The sequence below is a fragment of the Cricetulus griseus genome, chromosome 6, assembly GCF_003668045.3.
Source record: "Cricetulus griseus strain 17A/GY chromosome 6, alternate assembly CriGri-PICRH-1.0, whole genome shotgun sequence".
NCBI classification, from domain to species: domain Eukaryota; kingdom Metazoa; phylum Chordata; class Mammalia; order Rodentia; family Cricetidae; genus Cricetulus; species Cricetulus griseus.
Window position 1 is genome coordinate 61,793,403 of NC_048599.1, and position 23,317 is coordinate 61,816,719.

Below are 23,317 nucleotides of genomic sequence, written 5' to 3' on the forward strand. Positions count from 1 at the left end.
TGAACCACACAACAATAAATGAGAAATATTTTTCAGAACTTGTAGCAATGTAGCGCTGTGGATAATATGACATTATGCAAAGAGAGGTTTACTGAGGTCTTGGTTTTGTTTTCTGAAGATGACTTGAATGGGTACAGGGATTTATTACATATCTACCAAGATCCAGGCCTTTCTGCCTTGTCTTCTTTACGTGCATACATGTCCCATGTAATAAATACTAAGATTTCTATCTTATAGAAATAGAGACTACTAATGGACCAGCATCCCAAAACAGGCCTCGCTACTATACCACATTTGCTGAGGTAAGCTTTAAAGCAACAACAGTTATTTACTGCACTTTGTTTCCTCCCAACCCCCCACTCCCACGCAGCCATACAGATCACATGAGAGAAGTCTTAAGGTCACTGTTACTGTTGTGATGTCTTTTGACTGAAGTGTATACATATTTGTCTATGAGTGAAAGGTGTGTGTGTGTGTGTGTGTGTGTGTGTGTGTGTGTGTGTGTGTGTGTGTGTGTGTGATGTTTAGGACTGGGATATACTACCGCTAGCTGTGAACTCAGCATGTATGCATAACTGTGTGCAATGGTACTTTAGGAGTCTTCGTGTATTAAAAGCTCTCATTCTCTTCTTGGCCATCTTGATCACTTTTGTGCATGGGGTCTCACATAGCGGATTAACTGTAAGCTCACTGCCTCTAAGGCTTATATAGAGTAGAATAAGGCATAGTGACAGGATAACACATACGTCTTAGGAAAAAGTCTGTATGCGATACCTTTAATAGACTTAGTAGCCTAAAAAATTCTTACATGATCTTTCTCTAGTCTGCAAATCACAACTCATGGGCCCAATTCAACCTGCTGTCTCTTAGTATAGGGTTAGGGTTAGCAAAGAATGATAATCTGACTATTTAAAAGGTTGATGAACAACCTTCTGTGAAATTAGGAAAGCGTATGAATTCCAAATTCTAGCAACCATCAAGTTGTATGTAAACACAGGTGCAGTAATTCATTTGTGTTTCAGCCATGGCTGCTTGCATGCTATGACGGCAGTCTTGATTGCTTACAGCAGAGAACACAGAGTCTTGAAAGCTGAGAATATTTTTTTTCTGTCCTTTTACTGAACACTTCACCCACCTGAAGTCCAGGCAGTAGAGCACTTCTTATGTGAGGCTCTATGGCTATGTGTATGAAATCTGCCCACCAGATATCTGTCTGAGCTCCACTGTGGGATGCAGGAGAATCACTCTTCAGATGTTGTGCCCAAAACTGGGAGGAAAGGGAAGTAGCTGAAAAAAGAAAATGTGTAAGATTTAAAGTGCCATCCTATATCCAGACAGTCTGGAAGCAGAGAGAAGGGAAACAGATTTCAATCAGTCTGGCTTACATATGGACTCTGTAGTCTTGGTATAAATAACACTAAGCAAAGACTCCTCTTGCTGTTGTCCTGCCCTCCTGCCATGGTGAGAGCCACTGATTACCTGAATACTTGCCTGGAAGGCCTTTTTCCTCTCTCTCTTGGTATTCGCTGCCCGAGAAAATGTCAAATCAACGTCTCTTTTGTCACTTTCTTTGTCACAGCCTATGCACAAGCTAAGTCCTCTCGAGTGTTGTGGCAAGGACAACTTCGAGAGCTGGGCACCCAGTGTTTTTCTTTGCTTCTTTAAAGAAATAGTCTCTGCCGTACAGAAGACATTCTGGCCAAGAGCCTGCAACAGTGTGTTGTCTGCTTTTTGAGTGGCAATTCCCACCCACTGGTCATTATGGAAATACACTTGGCTGGCTGATAATTTCCTGGATGACTCTGGTGCTCCCACTTCAAGGTCATCTCAAAGAAGAATTTAAAGAGCCTACTCCTCCCTCCCTTCACTTGTAAAATATGTATATTTACAAGAACATGCATAAACGGTCACCAGGGAAGGTAAGCCATAAGAGAGTTGGGAGATGTTTTTCCTCACACAGTTCGCACATGACTGAGGCAGATAAAATTGGTTTTGTACCTAGTCTCCCTTCCGAATACACTGTTAAGGACTCTGTCCTGAAGATAGATCTATGCACTATGATAAAATTCAGGACAGCTCTTTCATAAATTTCTAGCAGTGGCATCAATGCCTGCTGCTCCTGCCTGGCTCCCAGGGACTGTGCTCCAGCAGACAGGGACAGCCCGTGGCTCAGGGCCTCCCTGTGCATAGGGCTGTCGTCAGCAGCATCAAAACTTAATTAAAGCATTAGGCTGAGTGCAGTACAATGTAAGCTAAGCCTCAGTTTACAGTATTAAAGTCAGTTGTTTGACTGCCCGTGGAATATTAGATTAAATCTGTTTAATTTTAATAATGGTAACAATGGCCTCCGAGACCTGCAACTTGTCATTTCCTAAACATCCCATGTAGTTTTCTTGTGCTGCTCCCCGTGGCTCTGCGTGCCACATGTGTGACTGTAAGGCTTTGTAAGTCACAGAAAGCCAGCAGGACCGCAGGACTTTCTTTGTTCTGTCTTACAGCGCTAATGTCATTTGAAAAGTCACTGCATCCTTGTATCTGAAGTTTCACATAAAGACCTCACTTGGAAGCCATATGCAGACCATATGGGGGAGAACTAAGCAAGCCTCAGGTTGGCTCTTAACATTGTTTTTGAATGGCTAGTGGGAACATTTGATTGGAAAACTTAGGGAAGGTGGTGTCCCAGGGAAGGAAAAATGTGAGCCCGTCTTTAAGTGATAATAGATGACTCCAGGATTGAATCAGGCACTTGGCATATAGCAGGCGTTTAGGAAGATTTTTTTGCAGCGAGTGAAATGAGGGGTAACGAGTAATTGGTCTCAAAGCCAGACCATGTAGGCTGTAGACTGCTCTGTGGCTCACCTGTTTACCTGTCAGTTAAGACAAGGGGCTTAACCTTAGTATAATTCCTATTTAAGGCAGCACTGAGTCAGAGGAAATCTGTTTCCCAAAAAATCTAGGCAGGCTTGATTGTATGATCAATGTGAAAGTATGAATTATTAACTTGCATGAAGTTTGTTTCAGTATACTATTCTTTAAGAAATATCCATGGTACTACAACACAAAAGAGAACTTACTAATGATTAAACATATATGAAGGAATCCATATAAAATTATTTATGAAGTATAGTAATGATATAACTTTGTTAAAATAAGTAAGGAAGCTAAGGGTCATGTCAAAAATCGGACTGATTTTACAGTTCCTCTAGCAAGTGAATTTTGGTCAAGTTTCTCATTTGCTCAGGAACTGAGCTGACTGGTTTCAGTCTTTCTCATGTCTCTGACTCATCGACACAGACTCAAGTGACTCTAGAGCACTTCAAATTCCCAGTGCTTGAACCCATACCAATGTGTTTCTATATGTCTCAGTTGTATCTTGTTCATGTATAAAATGTTAACTTTCAGGGCTCCTAAGAGCTCCCGAGTGGGGTCAGAAGGAAAGAGACACACACTAACAAAGTACAAAAGCAGTCACTGGGTTTTGTATAGCCTGTTACTTGGCAGAATCAGACTTTTAAGCACACTGGAAGCTCTCCTGCGTTCTTCCTTGCTTCTGTTTCTGTGGTCGAGGCACTCTTACAGACAAGTAGAAGCATCTAGCACTGGGGCTGAAGCTATGTGTGAGGGGATGGGCACTGACCTCTTGGACCACACACAGAGAACTCACTGACCATCACAGCTCATAGAGATTTCACTCACTGTTCCTCATCCGCATCTGCGTCCGAAGGCTTGAGAAAAGTTAATTAACAGGTGTTAATCCTGACTTTGGCCAAAGGCAGTTACCTGAGCATCTTCTGGGGAGAATGAGCTGAATTTCCAACATTGTGGCTTGTGGTGGTGTCAGTCAGCCTGTCACTGCTGCTCCTTCTCATATGTTCCACAGAACCCTGTATATAAAGCTTGATTTCAGCCACCCAGAACTCATATTTTGAAATAATTCCCTTTCAATTGTCTGACAGACCTCCGTACTATTAAGGAGGATGGAGCTTGAAATATGGGCTGATGACAAGGACTGATTTCTTATCCCATACATTTAGAAGAGCGTAGCTGATCTTAAAGATAGTTGTATCTCCAATAATGCATATAATAAGATAAATATTTGAAAATGGGGAGGTCTGCAGCCATGGCTCAGTGGTTAAGAACGGTACTATTCTTGCAGAGGACCCGAGTTCGGTTTCTAGGATCAGTGTTGGGCCGCTGGCTCAGGGCCTCTGACTCCCTCATGTGGACTCAGTGGGCACCACATGTATGTACACAAACCATGAAGACACACAATGAAAAATAAGAATGAACCTTAAGAGAAACAAAGACAAAACCTTCATAATGAAGAACCTTCATAATGAAGAAGGCTCTCCTCTTTGGCTGTCATCATTATCTTTCATACAGGATGACCTGGATATCACATGTGTTGATGCCTTTTCTGAGCCCCCCCCCCGCAATTTGTTTAGCTTTCTCTTGAAAGGGGTTAAAAGTGAAACAAACAATGCTGCTCCAAAGGAGAGAAGGCAAAACCAAAAATGAAAACATCCCATCTCGCTTAGGGTTTGGTCTGAGGTCTCTTTCATCTAGGATTCGCTGATGCTAACCCGAAGCCCGTGGTCTTATTTAGTATCAGCCGGTAATAAAGAGCCCTTCAGCTAAACATGGTCGTATCCCTCTATTAACTGCAGCTCTTGAAGTAGTCATCGGGGGAAGGGGAGTCAGAACCCTTCAATGTCAAGGCGTTTAGAGGCACTCTAGCTTCAATCAAGATGCACAGCGCTAAGTGCCTGCTTTCATTTACATGAAATATTCATACGGCATTCCGTTTTGCTTTTCTCTCTCCTAATCATCACTTTTCGGAAGAAGCTACAATCATCTCAGTTAGGGGAGGGTGTTATGGGATGGGCTGTACCTTTCAAAGTCAGGCTTCCTGCAGATAGCTAGTTCTGTAATGAGGCAGCAGACTGCATAGACCGCCAAAGGTCTCCCTCACAGAGGCTGGCCTTGTTATCATGTACTATTCATCTTCAAGTATACAACTTAGTGCAAATGAAAGTAATTAATTAACCATAACAAACCTGTCAAAAAGCCATTTAGGATTTTGACAGAGAAAAAATCTAACATTTGCTTTAAGCAGAAAATAAAAATCATAAACCTCAGAAAACTCAAAAGCAATTGTATTTGAATGAGTTTCACCATCACTTTCGTCCTTTAATTACTTAAATAGCACTAAAATTAATTTTCAGTTCTTTTGACTTATATTAATTGTTTAATACTTTGCAAAGTTGATAACAAGTTTTAAAACACACCAGGGTGAGAAAATGTGTCCCATGTAAATCATGTCTTTCTTCTTTCTCTTTCTTATTTCCTTGTCTCCCTCCCTCTTGCCTTCTCTCTCTTCCCTCATTGGATTATCTTTTCCTTTGTTATTTCTTTTCTCCTTCCCAAATAGTGATTTAGTTGTGTATTCAGTTGTTTTCCCCTTAAATACTCAAATGGACCCAGACACAGACAGCATTTACAGGATTCAGCTCTTTGGAGTGTGGCACCAAGGACATGCCTGTTTGTTTTAGTTTTAAGACCTGTCTCACTTGTATTTGCTTTGGCTATGTATAGGAAATGGTTAATCGTTTGTGTAGGAATTCTGGCCCATTATGCCAGACATTCAAATGTCTTTTCAAAGCTTTTCCTGCACTTTATTTATTTCTTTTTCCTATGCAGATTTGATTGTGACATGAGGAGATAGAAGAGTTGGTCTTTGCTTGTGGGAATATCCTTTGCAAATGAATTTTTACATTAAATGAGAAATGTCAGGTTAATCATTAACGTCTAATGAAAGTGAGAGTAAACGTGTAATGTTTTCGCTCAGAGTGCTGCATTTTTAACAGACGGCAGCTCATAATCGGCACTCACCGGAGAGATACTCATTTTTAAAGTTAGAAATGTTAATGGCCCTGAAACAGTTAGTTTTTCATGTCCATTTAACCCTTCAGCTTATATAAACTGAAATAGTAGCTTGTGTGGTCAGAGTTGGGTGTGCTTCCCACTTATGTAGTGTTCTAGTTTGGAACATAATACAAAATCGTAGCTGATCACCCAGATTAAAAATAAACATCCAAGTGGGAAAACTCTGAAAATGTTTGCAAATCTTACTTGTGTCTGTACGTATTATTGTGTCTGTACCCACAATTTAAAGCATGCTTGATTACTTTCTGACCCACTTAGAATCTTTTTTTAAAGCTATAACCTTCTCTAAATAAGACAAAATACAGTAAAGCTCATGCTTTGAGAGGAAAAACATCTTAAATTCAGGCGATTTGTGATTCCCGTGGCTTGGTGTGGGTAAATTGGAAGTGAAAGGATTTCAGGTCTACGATCTTCAGTGACTTAAATAAAGGAACATTAGTTACACAAAAAGCACAACTGTGATTTTCCCCCAAGTTAATAAAACACCATCAAGGCAACATTGGGAAATGATGCGCACTTTTACCAAGGTCTCTGTGAACTTTGTTCCAAGGAGGACATAGGGAAGGAGTTTTCATACAGTGTCAGAATCATGCCTTGCCAAGTCAATCAACACTGATCAATAAGCAGGTGGAGTGGAAACCGAGAGGGTTGGATACTGAGGTCTTCACAGTAATTTTAGCTTCAAGTGTTACTTTCTGCCTTCATAGTTTTGCTTACTTCAGAGGAGAGCTCCCCCTTCTCTTTGATATTTAGAGTTGCTAACGACTTGAAGATGTTTAATCTCTATTTTAGCTTCGAAAATGCTTTATTTTTTAAAGAAAAAAAAAACCAGGTTAATAAAGGTATTGCTGCTTGGAACATCAAGAAAATACGGTGGGAGTAAAGATGCAAAATATTCAACATTCAAGTGCAGGTAATGATTCTAGACCGAGCACTTTCCACACATTAAGAAACTACAGTGTGTGTTAATGGCCCAGTTCTACCTATCCGAATACATGCTAAGACTTCCAGAGCAGTGGAATTGTAAGCGCTTGTGAAACTGCACCATAAGCGGTACCCTTTATTGTCCCCTTCCTTCCATGTAACTGTTACATGCTTCTGCCTTGGGCTGATAGTCTTATGCACACGCTTAAAGGAGCTCAAGTAACAAACATGAAACAGGTTATTTTTCCTTCTCCCAAGCCCTTACAAGAAGTGCATTGGCTCAAACTTCAATATTTACTTTTAAAACCTGCTGAAGTTTGCGGGGGTTGAGTCAGATGTAACCATCCTACCTGTGGGGTATCTTTAATCCCTGCGAGTAGTGGGACTCTCTGCATACGGTTAGCTTTTGATCTAATGACAATGGTTTTGAAGCTAACTCTCCATGCAGACATAAAAGAATTGGCTTTCCCTTGTTCTGTTTCCTATAGGAGTCACAATAGGAAAGGCTGTTAGCTCTGAAGTTAGGGCTGGGTTAGTGGAAGCAAATTTTCTTGCAAAAGGGTCAAGGGGGTGGGGACCATGTCTGCTCATTGCAAACAGAGAATGTTGAAAAATAACGTTTAAAAAATAAACTGATTAGTTTATGTGAACATTGCTGAGTGTTGGCTTGAATGAAGACCTGATTTCAAAACAGAAGTAGCTATGATTAAATAGTTGCATTTCCAAATAGCAACACCCTTTAAGACTGACTAAAATGTAATGATTATTTTTATTTCAAATTGCCATCATTCTAGCCATGCAGTCAACTTAGGAAGCCTTTTGTCCCTAATTCTTATTTTTTTCCTTTTAAAGAAACATCTTTTAGTATTGCTTCTTCTTAATATGGCTTTATTGATTTATAACTTACATGATATAAAATCCAGCTATTTTAAACATACAATTCAAAGGTTGTTAGTAACTTACAAAGTCAACTACCTCTCATTACAATATAATTTTGAAGAGTTTTTGCTACTTCTAAAAAAATCCAAAAAAGCCCTCAGAGCATTTTGAACAAGTCCTCCTTCCTGCTGTATGCTCCAGGCAAGCTCTTCTCTTCGATACTGCTGAATGAGGACAGTTCAAATAACCAGAGGGAAAATGTGTTCTTGTTCTTTGTGTTTGCTTTTACATACAGCACACACTTGGGATCCATCTATGTGGTAGCGTGTGTCAGCTATTGATTTCTTTTCCTTGCTAAGGTGTCCTTCCTTATATGGACATACCACAATTCCTTACCATCCACCAGTTGATAGACTTCGGGACAGTGTGTGCTTTTGGTGATTAGGAATAACAAGGCCATTCATGTTCTACAGAAAAAACAATAGTAGCTTTAATTGTATGCAAAGTGTAGACGGACTTTGTTTTAGAAAATAGAACAATACCATTTCAAGCCTAGTTGCAAAGGCAGATAAATAAACAGTATAAATGTTTGTTTGCAGTAAGAGACAGATCTCATCATAGGTGATGGTGTGATTTCCCATTCTTCTGAAGAAATTTCCAAAGGGCAATTACCAATGTATTCTGAGTAATCGCAGCATCTTTACTACTTTATTATTTTCTCTACGGATGAAATCTGTTGTGTTCATTTTAAAAATGAGTCTTCCTTTGCTTAGTCTTGTCTTGGAGAATTTCATCCTTTCAAAATGACAGCCTTGGGAACAAAGCTTGTCCTGTGCTTGGATAGGAACCCTGAGACCTACTAAGTATAATTCAAACAAAAGAATGCTAAGTGCCCAATGTAAAAATACAAAAATAAGTGCTAGGGATGTGTTTCTGGGGAGATGATCCAGTGTGTGAGAGTGCTACTCTGCAAGCATGGGGATGTGAATTTGTACCACCAGCACTCACACAAAGTTGGGTGTGACTGTGCACTCTGTGCATTGTGGAGGCAGAGGCAGGCTCGCTGCTCAGCCAGCCTATGAAGAAACTAATGAGGTTTAGTGAGGGACCTGTTTCAAGTGAGAAAAGTAGAGGGTTATAGAACAGGACACCCACAGCCTTTCTCTGGCCCCACAATTTACTCTTTCTCACACACACTCTCTCTCTCTTTCACACACATGACACACACACACACACACACACACACACACACACACACACTAACCCACACAACATTCTCTCTCACACGTATGCACTTAAACTCACACACACTCATACACACATGCATACTTTCATGCACACACACATGTTAGGGGAAGAAGGGGTGGGGAATAATCAAAATAAACATAAAAAAATAAATTAGCCAGCTTACAAATACACTGAGAAAATTAGCATTGCATTTTACATGCATTGTTGATGTAGGATCATTTTAGGCTTTGAAAAATCAACTATCTTTCTGGGCTGGAGAAATGGCTTACCTTTTCAAATTGCTTGCTGCTCTTCCAGAGGACTTGAATGAAGCTCTCAGCACCCATGTCAGCCTATAACCCCAGATCCAGGGCTCTGATGCTCTCTTCCTGCTCCTGAGGGCACTCTTTCCCACACATGGGGCACATGTGCACTCGAGCACACACACACACACACACACACACACACACACACACACACACACAGCATTGAAAATATCTTTCATTTATCCTTTTACCGGGAGTTTGGGAACAGCTGACTCTAATGTGTATAGTCTCTAACATACTTGTAGACACATGTCTACGCTGCATTGTAGAATGTGAGGCCATGCTGCATGCCTCCTTCACATGCTCATACACACAAAGTCAACCAATCTCCTTTCAATCATTTATTTGCTAATACTATTTCCTTCAAATTTCTAAAGTATCTGATTAATAATCAGTAATTTCCCACCACCAGTTGTTAACCACATACCATCCATTGTTGGATACCCTTTATTTAGCCACACGAAGTGAAAGGAGTGGCATTTGTATTTCTGGATTCTCTGTAAAGAGGAAGCCTAAATCCAACCAGCCACCTAAGAACTTTTACACTTCTATTTTGAAAATCTGTAGTTCTCATTATCTAGAAGTTATTCTGTCCCCTCTGTTAAATTACTTTATGCAGCAGCTTAAGCGAACATGTCTTGCTTTCATCTAGCATTTCAAATAGGGCAAAGACTGCTGTACAATTTCCAAACACAACTGTGCTAACAGAGATGAATTACGAGAGTTTATATAATTTATATTAGGAATTCATAGACCTAGCAAAAAGGATTAGTACATTTTATTTCAGGGCAGGAGATGATCCTGTCATTAATGGTCGATACTTTCATCATCTTTTAAACCTGAGGAATTTCCTGGGTGACAAGCCTGTAAGGACATATCAGAGATTCACAGCTGTGAGCTTTATCTGGACATGCGCTGCTTTACACACAGTGTGTGGACTACATTCCATCAAAACTGGATTAGGCTGTCAATCATGTCTTCCGATGTATATTGTATTATGATTTTTTGAAAATGTCACTGAGATCAGAGTAATTTCTTGGCTAATTGCATCATGTCTCTTCTTAATACCGTGCATTTAATGGTTTCATTACCTGACGTGACAATCACAAGTCTCTGGTCTGGCTTTAAGGGTGGTTTTATTTCTTTTCTTACACACACACACACACACACACACACACACACACACACACGACCTACTTTAGTAAAAAAGAAAATGTATACATATATTTAAGGCATTTTATATTTTGCAACATAAAATGAATGTGGAGGATTTCTGTTTCTCTGTGGTCTAACATATACATAATAGCTGAAATTGTTTTTCTAATCCCCCAAGCACACCCAATGCTAATACTGTATTTTCCCCTTCCTGTTGTAGAAATAGATTAAAGGAGATATTAACCTTTAAGAAACTGTCACTCATTGCTCATATTGCCTGTGCCTTTCTCTAGAGAAGCTGCTCCAAACACAAAATGTTTGTGATTTGGTGTGAGCTACCTAGCTGTGGTTGATTCATCTGGAGGAACACAAGGCTGTGTCTCACTCTACCCCTGGTGCATCAGGTCATACCCTGGTGCACAGCTCCTAGTACTGTTACTGGTGGGAAAATGATCAGCAAGAGGTCTTGAATACCTATATAAAGAGCTTTTCTGAAATAGTGGTTTCCAAAGTCTCCATGAATGAGCTCAGATTTAAATTAAAACAGGCACAGGCAATACATGGATAAATTAATGCATTCTTCTCTTCCCATTTGGTACACATAAATGTATTTGCTGGGTGGAAAAAAGCCCAACATGACATTTGTTGTATTTTTTTTTTTGCTTTTGCATGTATATGTACGCATGCATGTCTGCATCATGTGTGTGTATATGCGTGTCTGTGTGTGTGTGTGTGTGTGTGTGTGTGTGTGTGTGTGTGTGTGTGTGTAAGCCAGAGGCTTATGCCAGGTGTCCTACTCGATAGCCCCCCCCCACTTCATTTACTGATGCAGGGTATCTGACTGAACACAGAGCTCTGAAATTCAGCTAGTCTAACTTGCCACTTTCCCCAGGGATCCCTTGCCTCTGCCTTGTAAACACTGGGTTTACAGACAGACAAGTAACACCCACCTGGTTTTTACATGGGTTCTGTCTGGGTATGTCGATGCTGATCTTCATGGTCCAGCAAGCATTTTATCCATGAAACCATCTCCCTAGCTCTTTATTGTGTTTTATGACACCAAAAGACTATTGTGCCATACTAAGATACCGTGATCTTTCAGGTGAGCTAAGAGTTAGGGGTAGTTAGCTGTAGTTCTGATGGGGAGCATCCTTTAATAGAGGCTTAATGTTCTAATCACATCAGTGTAGCAATGGCATGTGACTTCTGTTGACTGGGTACATCCTGATACCCAAAATCATGGTGGTAGTATTTGGGGGGAGTACAAGAATCAATTTGAGGGGCTACAGATGCATCTCAGGGGTGGGTTTTATTCAGTTCATGCTTCTGAAAGTCTCTCTGTCCTTTCAGCAATGGGAAAGATGCTGAACTTCTGCTTTCCTTTGACTTTTCCTTTTCCACCAAAAATACTAATTGTGAACAACAGGGCCTGGGATGTGGATGAAAGATGGGCAGATTTTGCCTGGCATTCTTGGTAGGGGGTGGCAGCTGAAGGATGCACTTGTGTTTGGATCTGACAGCAGCTGTGGTATCCAATTCAAATTCACTGTGGCAGGAAGAAAGAGTGTGAATGCTAAAGAATCCAAGGTGTTTGTAAATACTCTGCTTTGCGAACCATTCAAATCTGGTTTGCATAGATTGCTGCCTTCGCCGGTATAAATGTAGAATGACATTTATAAAAAATTAATGTGCAACCGGTGATGAGTTTTTCCTTCTAAATGTTTTTTAAAATAGTATTGCACAATCCATTGGTATTCATATAAAATAGAGAAAGAGCGATGATTAAAAAGCAACTTCCGACTACTTGGTATTTCAGGGATGAGAATTAATTGTGATTTCACCAGGTGCTTGCCACAGATGCAGTCAAGAATCACCTATGTTGTAGCCTCAGTAGATTTCAAAATTAATGAACTATCTGTTTGTCCTGCAAAAAGGCTGAGGACTGATGCTACTCTGAAAGTGTGGTTGACTGTCAAAGAGCATCCAACCATTGTCAGATCAAGTTGTGGTCATGAGGTAGCCACTTCAAGTAGACAGCTTTATTGTAGACTGATTCTGTGTACTACTGCATGAACCTCTAAGTGATATACTCCATTGCCTTTTCAGCCTTGAGATATGACCTTGGGATGTGTGTGTGTGTGTGTGTGTGTGTGTGTGTGTGTGTACGCGTGCATGCACCACATATACTACAGAGGCCAGGAGAGAATGTCTGATCTTTGCAATCAGTGTTACAGGAAGTTTGTGAGTCACTTGACAAGAATGTTGAGAACTGAACTCAGGTCTTCAGGGAAAGGGGCAAAAGATATTATCTACAAAGCGGCCTCTCCAGCTCCAGTCATTATAGATTTGATAAAACGCAGAGAGATGAAGCAGGTATGGACACATACATAGCTTGGCATTGACAGGACTCACTCACACACCTGTACTTTGGATGCATGTGTGACAGAAATTTTGTCAATTTTGTGTGTGCCAGGAATTTTGTCTATACAGTGAGATGTACAAGAACTGAGCTTAGGCTGCATTATATGCCTGCTGATACTTCTTTATTTTACTCGAGCTTCTTTGTCCCTCATAGGAAGGCTGCCAGGTTCACCTAAGGCAGGACAGAATATCAGCTTTCACTGTTGAATAGCTTTTGTTTGCCTTTTCTTTTTTCTCTGTCCATTGGGGATCACTCTTGTTTGCCTGGTTTACAAATGAAAGAGCAACTGCCTTTTGGCCTGAAGAGTCCAAGGTGATAGATGGGTAAGTGATCCCTAACTGTTTTTCATACTGTCTTTTGAATGGATAAATGTGTCAGAATTAAAAGATAGTTTATGCTTTGACATTAGAGGGGAAAAAAATGAAACAAAGCTGTGTTGTCACCTGCCTGGTAGTGCACAAACACCAGAGATCGATGCACATGTCTCTTTGGAAAAGATCACCGGTGACATTGGTGCTTTACTTGGGAGACGACAAGAAATGCCTTGATTGAGAAGAATTACTTAGGCAGTCCCTTGCTGTTATCCTTGGAATTATAGCTGACAACTCCAAATGCATCATGGCTAGAGCTTGAGCTGTGGACATAACTCAGGGTAGGCTCTTTTAAATTAAAGGATCTTTGATCAGCACTAGTATAGGTCCCCAAACCCTCAAAATTGAATGAAAACTCTGTAAAGTTGCATTTGCCTGTCAATGTGTGAGGGGACAGCTTTGGAGAAACAGATTAGGAGAAACAATGACAATGAGATATGACAATCCTTAAGAGTAAAATGCACCAGAAACGGTCAAGTTCTGACCTATACTGTAGTTGGTACTAAAGTTAGGGAGCGAGGCCAATCACAAGGAATCCTAACCACCCACCAAGTCACATGGGCAAAATGAACTACATTAGACATTAATTAGCTGCATATCATAAAAAATCAAAACAAAGAAACGAAAAACAACAACAGCAAAAACACCAATGAGCTTGCCTTCAGAAAAGTGGAACAGTTGGTTTTCCTTCTTGTCATTTGAACCTTAGGTTCCTGGAACCTCACTCAGAGTCATCTTAGCATACTAGTGAAAACACAAGCACTTAAATTGTTCACTATCTCTTGACTGGCTGAGCTCATATGGTTGAATTAAAACAGGATGAAGATGTTTATATATCTTTAGCTTATTTGCAGGTTCCATAACGTTTGAGGATGGGTAGGTAAGAATATTATTATTTGCATTTTTTTAGTTAGTTTGGAAAATTGAGGCCCAGAGAGCTGGCTAATGTGTGCTTCTTAGACTTTAGATGGAAAACATTACTTATTACTCTAATTCAGGAAGATCAGTTTAGGATATCTGCATTTCCATTTAGCACATGGCAAAATGTAAAGTGTGGTTTACTTTTCAACTTCCATTTAAAGATTGTTAAATGAAAACAATAATGGCAACTAGAAGAGTTTTAATAAAGATAACAAGTAGTGAAAATACTATTATTACACTTCAGTCATATCAACATACATTTTCTTTATATATGCTTATGCAATAACACATTTTTCAATTTTGCTGTGTTTCTGAAATCCCACAAACCCTGAACAAGGTCTGCTCTGCCTGCTCATCGTATTTGTCACTTCATTGAAGTTATTATGAGTGTGTATTTAGGTATTGATGTGATCTTTTGACAAGTCTACAAATGTGGGACATTACTGTAAGTATGATATGGACAATACCGTTGTTATGATTATTACTGCCAGTATACCATTTAGTTATTGTTTACAAGTGTATTTTCCTAGAGTGATAAACACTGGGGAGAGGCTGTATCATACTGACCTAGGAATATGTTTCAGAACACAACAGTGTACCTTTGCTAATTCTAACTCATCTCTTATGTCCTTCCCCCCGTCAAGATGAATGATAATCTCATGACTTAATTATATTTTAAACATCCAAACACATGACAAAAATAAACTCTCAGGTGATTCTAGGTAATATCTTTTGGTTGATAATTAGGAGCCTATACTCCATGTAGTGAACTCATTCATTCACTCACTTACCCACCAAATACTTTAAACATCTACCCTATGCTATTCATACTTGGCTAGATGGACAATTTATCTATTAACTCAGAAGATAAAGAGTGATTATAGAGCTCTACATTTGCATTTTTATTAGAAATATATTATAGATACACTCACGCTTAACCCTGTTTATAGGTATTTAACATTAGGCATTGGTGAACACTTTTAAGAACTACTGTCTATATTAGAGATAGCAAATCTTGGGAATTATCTGTCCTAATTACCTATATATGCCCATTTGCACATCTAGGAAAGAAGAAATGTGGGGAAGAAGGCACCATGGAATGTCCAAGTAAGTTAGTAATACTACAGATCTTTTGATTGTCTTTATTTTGATATTTATTGACCATGAAAAGGGATAGTTTGACATCATCTCCAGCTTCCTTGGTTACTATGGTAAAATACTCTGGCTGAAAGCTATTTGCGGGGAGAAAGGATTTATTTGGCTTATACTTCCAGGTCACAGTTCACCAGGGAAGGTTAGGACAGTAACTGAAAAGCAAAAATCACAGAGGAATAGTGATCCCTGGTTCACTCACTTAAGGGCTCATCTTATTTAGCTTTCTTATACAACCCAAGACCACTTGCCTAGGGATTGTGCCACCCACAGTGGGTTGGGTCTACCTTTACCAATTAAGAGTGGACAGAATTCCACATAGAAATGCACATAAGCCAACATCATATAGGCAATTCTTCAACAAAAGCTTACCTGTTGGATGGCAATTAAAGAGAGCCAGGATACTAAAATTATGTGTACTTTTCACTGGGATGAAAGATAGATTTTAGTACTGAAAAGCAATACAGTAAGACTGTAGATCTACAAAACAGGTGTGTTGATGCTGCATAAGCAATACAGTTTACTTGGGTAAAGCAAGATGACTTGATACACAAAGTGGCATCTCAGGTCATTTCTTTAATTTACATGAATAGTTACTCAAATTCTCTTATTTATCCCATAGCCTACTAGGCATGGTCCTTCAAGTGTTGTAACCATCCCTGGAGTGGGACATCAGATAGCTCCAGACCTCAATTCCTAGCACTGAACTGACTGCTTAATCCATCCTCCTGGCTCTTTGTCCCTTGCTTCAGAGAAACTCACAGCTGGCATCTTGGCTCTTGATCTTCTGTTTGTTATCCCTTTGTACTTTTAGTTTTCCTGTTAACCATGATAGTTCCTCTCTGTGTAACTATACCACCTTTTACTACTTGGGGAAAAATATCCTTAACTCCAGTACTTTCAGCACAAATGTAATTTTAATACCTATATTCAGCTGCCATTCCAATTTTCTTTCATTCTGCTTTTCTCTACTGTGTATTTCTGTCATTCTCAAATTTACACTCCCCAAATACTCAGTTTCTGAAAATATAGATTCTGGGTTCATGCGCTGGTTCTACTGAACTAGAATTTCCCAAATGCCATTTCTACAACGACAAAATTGTCCATGTATGTACTAGCTGATATGAAAGCTACTGGTCATGTGTGATGGTTTAAACTCACACTTTAGATCACAGCAAAGTGTTTAATAGTATCATGGGAAAACTGTCAGTGTTGATCCAGTTTGCACACCTCAATAAACTCTCTGCTTTGCTCTTCAAAGGCTTTGGAACCACTGTGTTAGATGACTAGCAACCTCCAGTTGATTTATATTTTTCTATTGGCTAAAAAGAGGGCTGACTCCTATCCCATGTTGATTTCTTTTACTGAGGGCTATGATGGTGTCCTAGGCCCGAGCTCAGCAGAGGGCTGTGTTGATGTTTGTGGTCTGTACTGCTGCTGGAGACCATGCTGAGGATCATATCATGTACTGACATTAAAGGCCATGTGGACGTTCACGATGTTATGCTCCTGCTGTCAGTAAAGGGCAAAGAAGTTTCTTTTGTAGTGAAACCAATGACTTCAGACTCACAGTTGAGAACAAGAGACATAGGATGCTTCTGTGACACTCCCCCTCAAAAAACAAAAATGAAATAGGCTCGACAGCATGCCCATTTAAGAGAACTTTTAAAAATTGTGCTAAGGATGCTGAAGTGTAGCTCTCCACAATTGATGGCATCTGGTGGGAGAGGGGGGTTGGAAAAGGAGTCAGTTTCTTTGGGGCGGGGGAGACTGGGAGTGTAACCATGCTCCAGTGAGTATATGGGTAACACAAATTGGACTTGTTGTTTTGTTTTTTCCCTGGGGAGGAGGTTCAAGGGTGGTGATACCAGGGAGGCCTGGGAGGTTAGTGTGGATCAGGGTGCATTATGTGAAATTCCCAAATAATCAATAAAATATTATGTTGGGAAAAATATTAATATGAACCCACCAGGGATGAAGTAATTTCTGTCTATGACTGAATGTTTAAAAATGTAAAGAATCAAGACAAAAGTAAAAATGGATACGAGAGGCTACTAGTGATGACACTTAACCTAAGTGAAGTGAATATGGCTGATGTGTCTACCTGAAAACAAGTATGAGTGTGCATGCACTAGAAAACACACACACACACACACACACACACACACACACACACACACACACACACACACTTCAAAGGTATTTCACTCATTGGTGAAAAATGGACACAGAGATGTTTTATGTCTACTAATTAAGAAGAACATGTATCACATTAGGTCAACTGTATTATTCTACAATCAGGTTAGATGCCTCAAGAAATGAAGGAAGCATCTACTGATGGTTATGAGGTATGTGTTGTCTATCCTGATTGGCAGTTCAGGGAGTCAGCCAGAAGAGCTGTGAGACCGAGGAATGAAAGTTAAACTGAGTAGCATTGTTTTCATGGATCTTCTGGATAATCTTTATAGGGTATACTCAATGTTAAATGTGATACTGTGGGCATGCATGAAATCAGTTTTTAAGTGGTAAGATTTGGACACATTTATTTTTTAAAGATACATATATTTATGAAATGCATTTCTTACTTAACATGATCCATGACATATTATTGCCTACCCATCATCCCCTCCTAGCCAACAAAGCATGACTTAAATAATGATGGAAGCCGTTTTATGTAACTAGGAAAGCAAACAGACTGGATTTCTACCTATAGTGAGAATCCAAGGAGCCCATGGAGTTCCTGTAGAAAGACCCCCCAGGATGAGAAAGAATCTCTGATACAAAGTGGAACACATTTGCCATATGGATTATCTCTGTCGGAGGCATGATATTTAGGTAATGTCTCCTCTTTTTCACTTGGTTCTGATGAGATCAACATAAGTACTAGTTCTGCAGATTGTAAACCTCACTAGGGGATAAAATTATCCACATCACTTGTCAAGCACCATGGCAAGGAGACAGTTTTCAGATGTAAATGTTAACTTTCCTTTGCATCTGAGACATTTTCCCCCTATCTCCACCACACTGCATGGCAATCGCTTAAAATACAGGCGATGAGTCCCCTTGAAAAGCATGCCGGGCCACCATTTTGTTCAAAAAGAACAAACTGAATCAATGAGCACATGGAAGATATTTTATTTGTTCAAATTCAGTAAAATACCCTTAAGACCTGTCATAGATCAAAAAGACAGAACGATAGATTCTACATGACAAACAGTCAAGTGAAAAAAAGACTGCACTTGGCTGTTAAAATTGCCTGAATTGTGTCATAAACTACACAGTATTATAAGCCATGTTTGATGCTGATCATCAGTTTTAAACAGGATCTTACCTCATCAACATTTGGATATTTTAATTTATTTCTCTGACATATAAGTCTTACCCTTGGTAGAGTTACACTTCTCCATGACAATAGAATTTTAGGTCATTTATTATGTGTTTAAGATGAACCATGTCCACCAACCAGGTGCAGATTCACTCAGGGGCTGGGCCTAGCACTGGACTGGCACGTTTACGAATCCTGTGGAGTTAGTTTTACTTCCATTAAGTTTGAGAGTTGTTAGGCCATGGATAAAGACTATCTCTCAGAAAGATATGGATCTAAACAGAATTAAAGGATTACCATGTGAATCTGGGTAGGTTATCTAGTGCCCCATCAGTCGTCAGCCACATAAGAAAGGAATGGATAGCATTGATAGGACATAATTTCATCGTGAGGAATAAATGAAATTATGCATGTAAAATAGCATGGTGTCTAGCATATGGTATGTGGTGAAAAGTGTTCAGATATTGTTTTCATTCACATTATTCCAATGGACTCAGATTCCCAACTCCAGTGGACATGGGCTTTCTTTCTTTCTTTCTTTTTTAAAGATATACTTGAAAATTTTGAGAATGTTGTTGTATTTATATTTTAAATATATTTTAGCTGAAAGTATTAAAGCAGTAAAGATGCATGAAAGGTGAAAGGCCAAAGTCCTTCTCTAGCTATGTATTAATTTTCCTGCATTATTTTCCCTTTGGAACTTACTTGCTTGCTTCTTTATTTCAACACACACACACACACACACACACACACACACACACACACACACAAGCGGATTACACACACTTTATCAATCAATACTATATCATGAGAGTTTTCTCTAAACATCTCTTTAGGTGCATGTAGAATGACTTTGATTTATTTCTATAACCAATGCTACACTCTCTTCATTTCTATAAGTTCACTTTATTTGCTTTGCATTCAAGCTACTGCATGTTTTTGATTACACAATATACTTAATCATTCTTTTAGTGAAAGGTCAGTTGACCATCCTCAGTATTTGATATATACTTATTTTCCAAACAGGTAGACTGTATTTTTCAGGAGCTAAAATAAAAATCTTGATTTTTCTGAGGCCTTTGTTTAATTTTTCCCATTAATAAAGTGCAGTTCTGACATATTGCTGAAGGCCAAGGGACCCTAGTTATAGCCTTTCTATGACCTTCAACTTCTGTGGGACATGCTTTGTTCACTCTTGGTCTTTGTGTGTATGTGTTCCTGTGCGCATACACATAGGTAGATGGATGCACATATGTGTGGATTGAGAGTTTGATGCTAGGTGCCTTTTTCTTTCTATACCTTATTTTGTGAGACAGCTTCTTTCGTTGAAGCTTGAGCTAACTAATTTGGGCAGATATATAGGTGAGCAAGCTCATGGATTTGTCCATTCCTGGCCTGCCTTGTCCCCGTGCTTGCATTATAAACAGGGGCTACTGCTCCTGGCTTTTATGAGTGCTCTGGGAATCCAAACTCAGGCCCTCATGCTTGCTTGGTAAACACTTTATGAACTAAGCTATTTCTCCAGTCTTAGACATAATTTGTCAATCAGAATGTTTCAAACATCCCTTTCTTCTATTGGAATCTCTTTGTACCTTAAAGAAATTCATTAACTGCAGTTTTTTGACTGTCTGCTATATGCAGGCATTCTCATTTCCATTTGTGATTACGTTAAAAGTCATTCACAGGGTTAAAATTCCAAGCTGCAGAAGAAGTGACAGGAGCCCAGGCTAACTGAATGACCAGAAACAATGAGATCAAATCACACAGGCTTATAGAAACACTAGATATTCTCTCTGTCTTTAGTCAATGCTATAATGTGCTTCTGAGCAGAATCTAAACCTTGGTTCTCTAGTCCCTCCACACTGTTCTTCACTGCAGTGCCCCAATGCCTTCCAAGCACTCAATGCCAAGCCCAAGCAACAACGATGCTCTCCACTGCCTCTTTGATTTGTCCACTCATTAGTTAAGATGTAGTCTGGCCTTTGTGGAATTTCAGCAGTTTGAGGGAGCACCCTCATTGTTTGCTGCACCTGGCTGCAACACATTTTTGCAGACCTATGCAAAGCTTGCATTGTCTTCTCGAAGATCTGACACCTATCCTGAAAGCTCTTATTTGATCATTTCCAGTGTTCATTCCACTCCCTAACTCTACCCCTCCACCATGGGCACCAACACTTGACTTCCAATACTATGGATTCATTTCACCTATTTCTTTTCGTGAAATAGTTCATATTCAAGACCAATAGGATGACTCAGAGGGTAGTGGCATTTGATACTTAACCTAAGGACCTGAATTCAATCCCTGGGACCCACATGATGGAAAAAATTAATGGATTCATGCAAGTTGTCCTCTGATTTCTGCACACCCACAAAGATATATGCATACAAAATAAATGTAATAAATATTTAAAAATTCCATATTCATCTCAATATTATTGTCCATTATTTAGTACCTGTACCGCAAGATCCTGCAATATGTTAGAAAGAATAAGAGATCAAATTTATATTAAGGCTTAGTATTTTAACAGTTTTGGGAGGGCAAAACTGCAAAACCTCATAATAATTTGCAACAGTCACGGGAAATGCAATCAGAATTTAATCTGTTTGATCTGTGATGATTTGAACTCAAAAATGCTTTGGGAAATAGAAACTCTGTATGTCATTTCAAAGATAAACAATATTTAAGTAGAATATTGAGGAAAAAAGAAACATATCAGTAATGGTAGTATATTTAGAAAAACATATATACCCCAACAATGCATTTCAAAAAGATGAAAAATGATCTGAAAAAACGTAATTCATGGTTTTACTCCCTGCAAGGAACAAGGAGGGGGAACATAATTCAATACATAATGAATTAATGTATTTAAAATATAGTAGGTAAATTTCAAGAGATTTTCATGGAAATTACAGTGTTCGGGAGCATCCATTATAGGGTTTAAAAAACAATAAAAAAAAGTGTGTTGCTGATTCATTCAGGATGGCTACTGCACAGGTGGTATTAATATCATTATGTCCTCAAAGCTTTCAGTGACACCTTAATATTTTTACCAAGATCAATTATTTTAAGCCCAACATGTGTTTTGAACAAACCACTTGCTATGTGAATTCACATCATTGGTGTCTTTAGCAGCAGGAACTTCTGTTTTGAATATACAGATGTACTGTTTGATGATGTGCATGACGCTGTGGTGACAGGCAAACCTGTGTGGCTAATAACAGCCTGTGTGTTTATCCTAGGGGTGGTAGCAGGGGCAGATGGTCTCAATTTTGGGTCACTTTCATTTTGAGGTGTACTCTTCAAGGCAACACATTTGTATGTTTTATTGAAGCAGCTGTAGGAGGCAATTAAAGCAAACCCTCCATGAGGACCAGACAGTGCATTTCCATGGAATGATTTAGAGGATTATACTTGAGGAGTAGTTGTTTCTGGTGGATGAAAATGAGCAGGAGAGCATGTTATTCAAGTGTACCAGGATCGGGGGCATATGTGGGTGTCCACATTATTTTGACTCTGTTGTTCCAAGGTGGAGCTGGGGAATTTGCATTTCTGTTTCTAGCATAATACTCAGTGATACAAATGCTGCTGTTTCAGGGATCACACTTCCAGAATCACCATGGAAAAGTAGATGAATGTAACTCAGAGCAAAAAGGGGTCAGAGGATGCTTTTACACATGCCCTTATGGAAAGGTCCATGTGCACCTTTAGGGAAGACGTGGAAAAGTGCTTCCTGGGCACTGGTCAGCCAATAAGAGAATGCTTCTGGACTAGCTTAGTTCCAGGAACCTCTGCAAGCCTCCTTCAGCCTTGTGATTCACATGGTATGAGGATTGTATAGAGAGAGGGGGATTGGATACAGTTTGGAGAAAAAGCTTACCAAATGATTTTGATTAACCCCATTTCCTGTTTTAAAATCAGTTGACAGACCTTACCCATAGCATGTGTCAGAACTAACCATCATGAATTAATCAGTATAAGTTCACCCCTTTTCAACTTGACACCCCCAAACATTTCCTTAATATAACATTTCCATTAGTGAGTTTCTAGAAGACACACTTCTGTGCTATAAATAAAAATGTGTTCATTTTACGAGCCCACATAATCTACAGTTCTCAACACTGTTCAAAATTCCAGATCCAAACTTCCTTCCAAAACTTACTGGAAACTCTTAGCTTAGGGTCACTGTTAAAAGAAAAGCAAATTCTATACTCCCAACATACAATGGAAAAGAGTAATATTCCCATTCTGAAAAGTAGGAATTGGCCTGGTCCAATTCTGGAGACAAAACTATAAAGCCATATAGTAATTCTAAACAGGTGCAGACAATTTGGGCAGTAAAATGACAGCTGAGTCCTTTTAAAAATGGGCTTGAACTGGTGACCCTCATCTCTCTGTCTCTTTAGCATATCCTATCTGAATGCAAAACCCAACAGAAAAAATACTGAGTCCTGCACTTCTGTGTTTGCCATCTAGTGCACATAGTGTCATAGCATGAGATCCAGTGGGTTCAGCAGCCTGGTGCCTATGTAGCCTTGACACTTCCAGCCCACATATCTTATTTCCTGGGCTGGCTCCACCCTGCCACCTACAACTATCCTTCACAGACATCCGATGTTCTGGGCACCTGCAACATCCTGGGATCTACAGTGCAGCTTTGGTTTTATACCC